Source organism: Mirounga angustirostris, unplaced genomic scaffold (genome assembly GCF_029215605.1).
Source record: "Mirounga angustirostris isolate CCGP_5_RB_7025 unplaced genomic scaffold, mMirAng1.0.hap1 SCAF_11, whole genome shotgun sequence".
Lineage (NCBI taxonomy): Eukaryota > Metazoa > Chordata > Mammalia > Carnivora > Phocidae > Mirounga > Mirounga angustirostris.
In genome coordinates this window covers 98,414,350-98,424,915 of record NW_026991719.1, presented here as the reverse complement: position 1 = coordinate 98,424,915, position 10,566 = coordinate 98,414,350, and the positions used below count along the sequence as shown (strand labels likewise).

Genomic DNA, 10,566 nt, shown 5'->3' with positions numbered 1-10,566 from the left:
AATATTTAAATTATAATACAGTCAGACAATGGAATATAGTACTGATAAGGAATAAAATACATGCCTTAACATCAAAGTATCTCAGAAATAAAATGTTAAGGGATTAAAGAAAGTCACAGTGTCATTCCATACCTACTACGTGAAAAACATGCAAAAGTAACTCATATTTTGTATAAAGAAATACACATAGGTGATTTTTTTTTTAAGTGAAAACAGCAAAAGAACGATGAATACACAGCTCCAAGTTGTTAATGTTCTACAAATGCACATCAAATATGCCAGGAGGATGTAATATTTAAAGAACCAGAATTAGAAATTGGGGGACATGGGAAGGCATTTTATAACGTGACTAATCATCTTCCTAATTTGTTGGGGCTTTCAACCTTTAACTTTTATTCACAGATATTCTTTTTTTTTTTTTTTTAAAGATTTTATTTATTTATTTGACAGAGAGAGACATAGCAAGAGCAGGAACACAAGCAGGGGGAGTGGGAGAGGGAGAAGCAGGCTTTCCGTAGAGCAGGGAGCCCCATGTGGGGCTCGATCCCAGGACCCTGGGATCATAACCTGAGCCGAAGGCAGACACTTAATGACTGAGCCACCCAGGCGCCCATTCACAGATATTCTTATATACAAATACTATGATACAGGATTCTGTATAAAAAGGATTTCTAAGTCCTACTGGATGACCCTGTACTCTGTGAAGAAGCTACTCTGTGCAGTGTATCACAAACTAGTGTCCCAACACTGAGGGGACATATACCAGCGTGCTACATACAGCATTTGGTACACATCCTGCACAGCTTCCTGGGGTATCACTATTACTCAAAGGCTTCAGGGGCAGGGAGAAATTCAAGTAATTTTTTTTTAAAGATTTTATTTATTTATTAGAGAGCGAGTTAGAAACAGCATGAGAGAGGAGAGGGTCAGAGGGAGAAGCAGGCTCCCGCCGAACAGGGAGCCCGATGTGGGACTCGCTCCCAGATCCCTGGGATCATGACCTGAGCCGAAGGCAGTCGCTTAACCAACTGAGCCACCCAGGCGCCCGAAATTCAAGTAATTTAACTAAGTAATTAAAAGCAATATTTTTTTATTAAAATGAACCAACATTCTAAAAGAAAGTAAAATAAAATAAACCGACATTTAAAAAAAACGTTATCTTCATATAATTTTAAGGTAACGTACAACTATTCAAAGAAATAGTTTGCTTCCAGCGGTACTTAGAACTTTGCCCCCTCACCCTCACAGTTAAATTTACTTTTCTCTACGATTAGGGGCACTTCGGCAGAAAAAGTTTGAGAAGCCAGAGCTACAGCATCTCGACAAGAAGCTATCCGGTGTCTATTTGAACATTTCATATAATGGATGGGCTTTCACCCAAAAAAGGAAAGCACTTGCATTATTCAAAAAACCTTTATGAGTGCACTGGCTGCCTCACCTGCCTCAAGTCTATGCCTTCGGGTATTACTGCGCCTACCCGCTCTCTCCCCACCCCCACCCCCACCCCCTTCCAGATTAGTCTCTTTCTCCAGTTAATGGCTACTTTTTCTTGAAGCATAAAAACAAAAGGGCAGTCTAACCAAAGTCCGCTCTGAAACACTTCCTGTTTTTCCTGCCTGACTCCATCACTGGAATGGGGGTATATAAGAAGAGGTCATCGTTCCGGCACTTCCGCAACTTCTTGCACTTCCGCCTCACTGGTTCAACAGGGTAGGGCGCATGCGCTCCCTGGGTCAGTGAGGTTGACTTCCGTTCCCATCGTGCCCTGTGAGCTGAATCATGGAGAACGCCGAAGGACTCAATCTTAGTGTGGAAGAACGGTACGACTTTAATAGGGGCGGATCATTTAGACAGGAGCAGAAATCTAGTGAAGAGATTTTCTGGGACTTTCAGATAAACATCTTAGGTGAAAAGGATGACACCCCAGTTCATTTCTGTGACAAATGCGAATTACCCATTAAAATCTATGGGCGAATGATTCCATGCAAGCATGCTTTTTGCTATGCCTGTGCTATTTTACAAGAAAAAAAAGGCGATAAGTTGTGTCCAGGCTGTAGTAAATATGTTCACCGAATTGAGGAGCATGCACAAGGTTCTCTATTCATGTGCAGCACTGTTCAAGGATGCAAGAGAACATACTTGTCTCAAAGAGATTTAGATGCTCATATCAACCACCGCCATATGAGATCCGGAGAACCTGCTGCCCGTCCTTAACTTGAAAACGTTCATCCTACGTATTGTTCCAGCACCACATGAAATCTCTGATCATTTTATAAGGCTACCAGACAAGCATCATATGAACTGTATTCCAACAAGGCAGCATATTATACCACCACTTCCTTTCCAACGTGTACTGCACAAGCCATATAATCAGCCGTAAGAAGATACTTGTGCTCCTCCAGCGGAATTCATTGTATACAGCTTCACCTCAACTTCCTTCAGCAGTCAGGAAACCTTTGTATTTCAGCAAGAAAACATAGCAACTTAGTAACTGTCCCTATTCAGAATGACTCAAATTCAGGTGCTTGAGAACCACTACCCCCTGTCTCCACGCCTGAGCTCACCATCACCCTGAATATCAGGGTCAACCAGTGGTATTGAACTCTCATCATACCATGCCTCCAGAGCAACATTTTGTACTGTACTCTTACCTCCACCACCAGTAAGCCCTCAAATACCACATCCTTCCCAGATTGCCAAGTACTTCTCACTTGATTCACAGCCAAGCTTCAGGTCTACCAATGACTTCTTCTCCATCGCCTTCTCCATAGACATATTATTGCTCAGATGCTACCTTATATGAAATATTTTCCTCCAGGACCTGTACCACTTCAACAGGATAGTTCACTTGTAAGTACACACCCTTCTCACCATTGTAATTCACACTCTTTACCCCAATTCACTGAAAGTCAAGGAACTCTTGAGTCCTCCGTTTATAAAACTAGGGGAAGGGGAAGTAAGTATGTAGCCTGCACCCAGAGGGCCAACCCTTCCTCCATGAGTGTTGGGTCGATCTTCTCTAACCCTACTTTTTGGACTGGATCATCCAGATCAGACAAGATACAAACCATATTACCAATGATAATAGTATTTTGAACAGAAGATATGATGAGGGAAAAAAAAAACTTAAATATTGTCAACCATCTAATTAAGCTTTGACCATTTGGAGCAGGAAAGCACCTCTTACAGAGGTGGCTATAAAACACTTAAAGTTTTGTCTCTTAAAATGGTTTTAAACCTTGAGCTTAGGAATGCTTTCAGGTATGTTACAGTTGTGCAGAAAAGTGGCTCAGTGGAGCATAGCTATGCTTTAACAACTTTGCTCCTCTTCTGTGGTAAATTGACCCAGAAGCAACCATTTGCAATATTATTTCCTGAAAAAGAAAATTGTGTTCTACTTTCAGAAGTGTTGTTTTTGTTAAAACATGCTTAGTTGTTGTTGTTGTTGTTTTTAAGATTTTATTTATTTATTTGAGAGAGCGAGAGAGAGAACAAGAACAGGGGCAGAGGGAGAGGGAGAAGCTGAGCAGGGAGCCCAATGTGGGGCTCCATCCCAGGGCCCTGAGGGCATGACCTGAGCCGAAGGCAGATGCTTAACCGACTGAGCCACCAGGTGCCCCAAACATGCTTGGTTTTTCTTGTGATATATTTTGTTAACTGGGGTAAAAGGAGTAAATTTCAGTATGGTTATAAAAAACAATAATGCCTTTATACACAACTCTATTTCTCTATAACTTCTAATCTTCTTGTTTCTAGGCCCAAATTACTTTTGTTTTTAAGTAGGCTCCACGGTGGAGCCCAACATGGGGCTTGAACTCACAACCCTGAGATCAAGACCTGAGCTGAGATCAAGAGTCAGACACTCAACCGACTGAATCACCCAGGTGCCCCCCAAATTCCTTTTTCTTTAATGTAGCTGAGGCTTTGTGACCCAAACTATCTGCAGGCTGAGCCCTGTCCTGGATTCTAGAGGCCATAAACCAAAAGTATCTAAGTAGCTCTAGCCCTAATCTTTCAAACCCAGCATCAGATCCCTCTTGCTACTCCAACCCTGACCTTATGTACCATTTATAATGGGGCATTGCCCCTTTGCTGTGTTAAAAGATAAACTGAGTTATACGCAACTAATGAATCATTGAACATCATATCAAAAACTAATGATGTACTATACTTTGGATTTTTTTTTTAAGATTTTATTTATTAGAGAGAGAGACACAGCGAGAGAAGGAACATAAGCAGGGGGAGTGGGGAAGGAGAAGCAGGCTTCCCACGGAGCAGGGAGCCCGATGCGGGGCTCGATCCAGGACCCTGGGATCATGACCTGAGCCAAAGGCAGACACTTAACGACTGAGCCACCCAGGTGCCCTATACTTTGGATTATTGAATTTAAATTTAAAAAACAAAAAAAAATTAAAGTATTACTTGAACAATAAAAAAATATTCATTAATACTAAAAAAAAACTGAGGAGGGGTGTCTTACTGGTTCAGTGGGAAGAGCATGGGACTCTTGATCTTGGGGTCATGAGTTTGAGCCCCACATTGGGTGTAGAGATTACTTTAAAAAAATGAACAAACTTTAAAAAAAGATAAACTGAGGCATATTAAACGTTTTAAGAGTTTATTTGAGCAAAAATCAATTTGAATCACACAGTATCTAATTTTGCAGATAGCAATTGCTCTGATGAGCTATATAAAATGAAAGACTTATATAGGTAGAAGGGAGAAGGGACAAGGAAGTTATACTAGGCAAAAAGCAGACGGGTCATTGCAAGGTTACTTTTCTTTAGGGGATGGCAGGGCTCTATCAGTCAGATTACTTAACTAGTGCTGGTCAGGTGATTCCTGATTGACTGGTTTAAGAATGCATTTCTGGGAGAACTGAAACTACAACTAAGTTATGTCTTGGTTTGGTGACATGGGGCTTAGCATAAATGACTCCATTTTGTTGTCTTGTTTTTACACCTGAAAGTCAGAGTTCACCTCACACTCTAGATCCAGCTACAGGCCTTTTCTTCTTCCTGTGTGTGAGAACCTATCTGGGTAATTTATACAGAGGGTACAATAGGCCCTCTAGGATCGTGAGCTTGACTACTCTTTGCCAGCGTAAGGGTAAATCTAAAAAAAATTACTTTAAAAAATTCCCTAGTGCAAAAAGTAGAGAACTTTCCTCTCCCCCGCCTCCACTTGTCTCTTAAAATTTCCTTCAGAAAATGAGATTATAATTGCTAGCTCAGCCTCTTTAAAATGCATGTAAACGTTTTTCAAAGCTAAATAAGCCTCTTTCAGTTTTGCATACCAGGAATGTCATTGCTGGGGGCCAAGGAGCCATCTCTTTGAATATGAACACCAATATGGGTTAACATGTATAGGAAAGGGTAAGAGGGTTTTTTTTTTTGGTCTATACAATCTCTTTAGCAGATTGCCTGTCAATGCATGTTGCAGTCTCGTTTAATGCTTATTCAGTAATAAAACCATTTCGTTCTTGTCTATGTTTTATGAAGAAGTTTATTGGCTTGGCAGGAAGTTTTATATTTAATTATATTTTCCCAACGATTTGGCAATAAGGATTTATCTGGCAATTCCTGAATTGGGTGGATCACCTGAAAGTCTTGCAGACACACAACAGTCAGGTAAGAAACCCTGAATTAAGAAAAGTCTCCTTTCTTGCTCTCCACTATTTTGGAATACTAGCCAGATGAACTACCCTTTCCAAATTCAAGATTTTATTATTGAGTAAGCATAGGTGATACCAGCTCTAAAATCCCCATCAGGATCACTATTAACTTTGATGGTAGAAAAATTGTAGAAAGCCAGAAATGTTGCCTGCAGGGCTTTTTCTTAAATTGTTAATATCTCTCTGTCACATTTGGAATGGGCGAATATATAAGAATCCAGTCTTATGGTGATGATGACTGTTTCTTTGATTTGGACAAATGAACGTATTTTCAGGGGTTCTTAGATGTGCCTCATACGAAGCATATGAATTAGTGCTATTTACTGGATGACTACCATTCTAAGGAGAATGTAAAAAGTGATTTGATAACCAGAAAGACTGAGAACAATGGAAGAGCAAATGGAAAAACTAAAGCACTTTCTATTCCATAGAACCACCCTCTTTTCTGTGCTGTACCAATTCTCTCTGCATCTCTTAATCTTTCCCTACATCATATTGACTCCTGAGAAGAAGGAAGCAGCGATCTTTTAGATGGTGGTTCCCATCGTGAGTAGATATCCCTGCAAGGAAAGACAAGGGCACAACTTCTCCAGCTGGTACCTAATTATGTGCCCTGTTTGAGGGCACATGCTTGTATGCCTGGCGTCCTAGCCTGGTACTGCTTCATGTCTCAGCCCTGAAATCCACTTCTAAGAGTTCCATAGGAAACACACAACATGTAGCTAGGAACGCAAGCATGATAAAGAAACGTGATCAAGAAATAATGGCGGGGGATGCCTGGGTGGCTCAGTCGGTTAAGCGTCTGCCTTCGGCTCAGGTCATGATCCCACAGTCCTGGGATCAAGTCCCACATCGGGCTCCCCACTCTGTGGGGAGCCTGTTTATCCCTCTGGCTCTGTCTCTCATAAAATCTTTAAAAAAAAAAAAAGAAAAAGAAATAATTGGGAATTTGGATAAAAGATTATGTCTCTGTATGAAGGCAACAGGATAGAATGGCTGCATTGGCCACATGGAAAAAGACAAGAAGTGTTAGGCCTGATAAATATCAACATGAGAAAAGAAACCAAAGTGCTATATAATCCTACATTTTTGTCTCAGTAGGCATACCTCCTTTTATTGTGCTTTACTGTGTTTCACAGATACTGCATATTTTACAAATTGAAGGTTTGTGGCAACCCTGCTTCGAGCAAATCTATTGGTGCCATTTTCCCAGCAGCATTTGCTGACTTTGGGTCTCTGTGTCACATTTTGGTAATTCTCATAATAATGAAAAATTTGAAATACTGTACTTTTTATGGTGATCTGTGATCAGAGATTTCAACTCACTGAAAACTCAGATGATGGTTAGCAGTTTTAGCAATAAAGTATTTTAAAATTAAGGTATGCACATTGTTTTTTTAAACACAATGCTATTGTGCCCTTAATAGACTACAGTATATTGTAAATGTAACTTCTATATGCACCAGGAAACCAAAAAACTTATTTGACTCACTTTATTGTGATATTTGCTTTATTGCAGTGATCTGAACCAAACCCACAATGTCTCCAAGGCCTGTATAAGGAAAACCTGCCCTTCCTATTCAGATCACCTGTGAAGCTGATGCCATGGAGAAGCTATTCAGGCCTCCCAGGTAATCCACTTGCCTTTCTCACCAGATGATATTAGTCCTTTTTTTTTTAAGATTTTATTTTTGGGGCGCCTGGGTGGCTCAGTCGGTTAAGCATCCGACTCTTGATTTCGGCTCAGGTCATGATCTCAGGGTCGTGAGATTGAGCCCCACCTTGGGCTCCACACTGGGCATGTAGCCTGCTTAAGATTCTCTCTCTCTCCCCCTCTCCCTCTCTCCCACCCCACCCCCACATGCTCTGTCTTGCTCTCTCTCAAAAAAAAAAAAAAAAAAGATTTCATTTTTAAGTAATCTCTACACCCAACATAGGGCTCAAACTCACAACCCCAAGATCAAGAGTTGCATGCCCCACCGACTGAGCCAGCCAGGCACCCTATTAGTCATTTATTTATTTATTATTATTATTTTTTAAAGATTTTATTTATTTATTTGAGAGAGAGAGAATGAGAGAGAGCACATGAGAGTGGGGAGGGTCAGAGGGAGAAGCAGACTCGATCCAGGGACTCCAGGATCATGACCTGAGCCGAAGGCAGTCGCCCAACCAACTGAGCCACCCAGGCGCCCACCCTATTAGTCATTTAAAGACTGCTTTTTCCGTGCCCAGAAAGACTCACAGAAGTGTTCCACAGCATTTTCAGTTTGTTGCAGCACATATGGGGATGTGCACTGGCTGCTAGGAATTCTGCAGCCAGCATACTTCACTAAGGTCATTGAGCAAACATGTTGGAGACGAGAAAATGACACACCACAATGTGTATCATGGCCAAGGGAAGCTATCAGCCACCCTTTACAACTATAGAAAAACTAAGGGCTTTAGAAACCCATCAAGAAGGGTAACTTAATGCCTTTCTGCTAATGATGAGCTGGGAGACACTACCAAGAGGTACCCAGACATAAGTGAGTTCCCAATTGATTTTCATTAGCAATCCGTTGATTTTTCAACATTCACTGGTATGGAAGCAGGAGCAGATCAAAATCACCCTGTAGTACTAGTCACCTTTGTCTTGGCTATCTTGCCATCTATCCAAACTCAAGTTAGGGAAAGGCAGTCACATAGCCTGAGCAGGCAAAAGAACAGAGTTAGGGCGCCTGGGTGGCTCAGTTGGTTAAGCGACTGCCTTCGGCTCAGGTCATGGTCCTGGAGTCCCGGGATCGAGTCCCACATCGGGCTCCCTGCTCAGCGGGAAGCCTGCTTCTCCCTCTCCCGCTCTCCCCTCTTGTGCTCTCTCTCTCTCTCTCTCTCAAATAAATAAATAAAATCTTTAAAAAAAAAAAAAAAAAAAAAAAGAAAAAAGAACAGAGTTAGCATTAGCTACTCAGTTTTGTGGCAATCTACAGAAAGACAAAGAAGAGAAAAAATGAAGAACCGCAGTGTTAGCTACGAAACACTTTACTAAAGGGAATAACCCTACTCTGGTCAACCTATGAAGGGAGCAAAGGAAGAAGGGAAAATTGCATATCATTATTGCAAAAAGCCAAGACACTGGAAAAGAGATTGTAGGAAGTGACCCTAGAGGATGCAAAAATTCTAACAAGAGAATCAAGAAAACCCAGAAAGACAAAATCTTCAGCTAGGAAATAAGTGGCAGATGGTTCAAAAATTGATAGATGGGGGGAATCTTAGGGGTAGGAACTGGAGAATAATATGCTTCAGTACCTTTCTCTCAGGTTAACCTGTCCTTGCCTTTTCTGGTAGATATGCGTGCTACTTATTCTGTAGTTAACTTGGAAATTTCTCATTTTGTATCTGGGTGCTACAGCAATACTCATTATTGGTATTGCTTTTTGTTGTTGTTGTTTTTGAAGATTTTGTTTATTTATTTGAGAGGGAGCAAGAGAGCATGAGCAAGAGAGAGAGCACGGGAGCAAGAGGGAGGGGCAGAGGGAGAGAGAGAAACAGACTCCCTGCTGGACAGGGAGCCCGATGCGGGGCTCGATCCCAGGACCCTGAGATCATGACCTGAGCCGAAGGCAGATGCCTAACCGACTGAGCCACCCGGGTGCCCCAATAATGATACTAGATTAATTTGAGATAGAAACCCAGTAAAAATAGCTTACCAAAAAGGATAAGCCATGGCCCTGTGTAAAACAATACCCTTTATTTAGAGTTCAATTTGAAGGAATAAAACTTGTTATATTTTAAAATTAGGGGGAAAATATAAAATAAATCTTAAAAATAAATAAGTAAAATTAGGAGAAAAAAGGAAGCATAATTTTGAAAGTGCATTCACCTTGTAATAGTCTCATACTTCTAGTAAAGAAGGAAGATAAATTTGATACCGATGGTTGACTACTGTGTACATTTGTACAGTATCTTAAACAAGTAAATAAAGTTTCTGTTCCTTAACCTGTGTAGTCCCTAACCCTGCAACTATTCTGACATCATTACCAGTGTCTGCAGAGTTTTTACTGTAATTGATCCGTATTGTCCCCCTCCCTTTGTTTTTTTTTTTTTGATTTTTGCTTTTCTTCTGTGGATGAGTCTATATTCTTCTTTGTTTTTACTTATGAAAAAGTCATCAGTAAGTCTTACGAAGGTAGAGAATTCCAGAAGGGTTTGGGGACTCCCTTACTATTTTCTCTAGTCATTTACAGGAAAACAGAAATCTGTCCCATCAGGAAGAGCTGTATTCAATATGTAGATGTATTTCTGGTAATTTTAGTAATGTAAAACCGATACTTTGGCTTCGAAAGGGCTTAAGGCCACACTGAACAAAATGCAGCATTGCCAAACTGAAAGAAAAATTTCAGGCATCTGTTGTCACCTAACGGCTACAAAGTGTTGTATGTAATACAGAAGTCAGCAAATTATGCAAATGAAATGACCTACTACCAAAAAAATACTTAGACAATTTGGGGGTCTAGTAGGATAGTGTCAACAATGAATTCCAGCTTTTGCAGAGCAAGGAAAAATCTCTGATGATGCATTTGCTTAATAATTGCTTCAAATCTTCTGGTTTGCTCCCTAGAATCTCAATAGGAATTTGAATGATTAAAATTGGCTATAGTCCCTCCCCCAGCTTTAGGGATTCCAAATTTTGAAAACTTTTCCATTTGTTTTGGACTAAAAATAAAGGTACTGCTAGAATTTTAACTCTAAAGTTGGGATTAGACTAGAGACCAATCTGGATGCCATGGCACCCTGAAAATGCCTGAATGTTTCTAAGCTGTGGTGGCAGTGACCACACTTATTGAAAAGGCTCAAGCCCTTCCAGTGGATTCCTGGATTGACTTGAGCATCCCACATGTGTTGATACTTATCTC

At 40.7% G+C, this 10,566-nt stretch overlaps 1 pseudogene; it reads left to right on the top strand.

Moving 5' to 3' along the window:
* The first annotated feature begins 1,779 nt into the window (after nucleotides 1-1,779).
* On the top strand, nucleotides 1,780-3,082 carry LOC123846331 (E3 ubiquitin-protein ligase Hakai-like; annotated as a pseudogene).
* The last annotated feature ends 7,484 nt before the right edge of the window (nucleotides 3,083-10,566 follow it).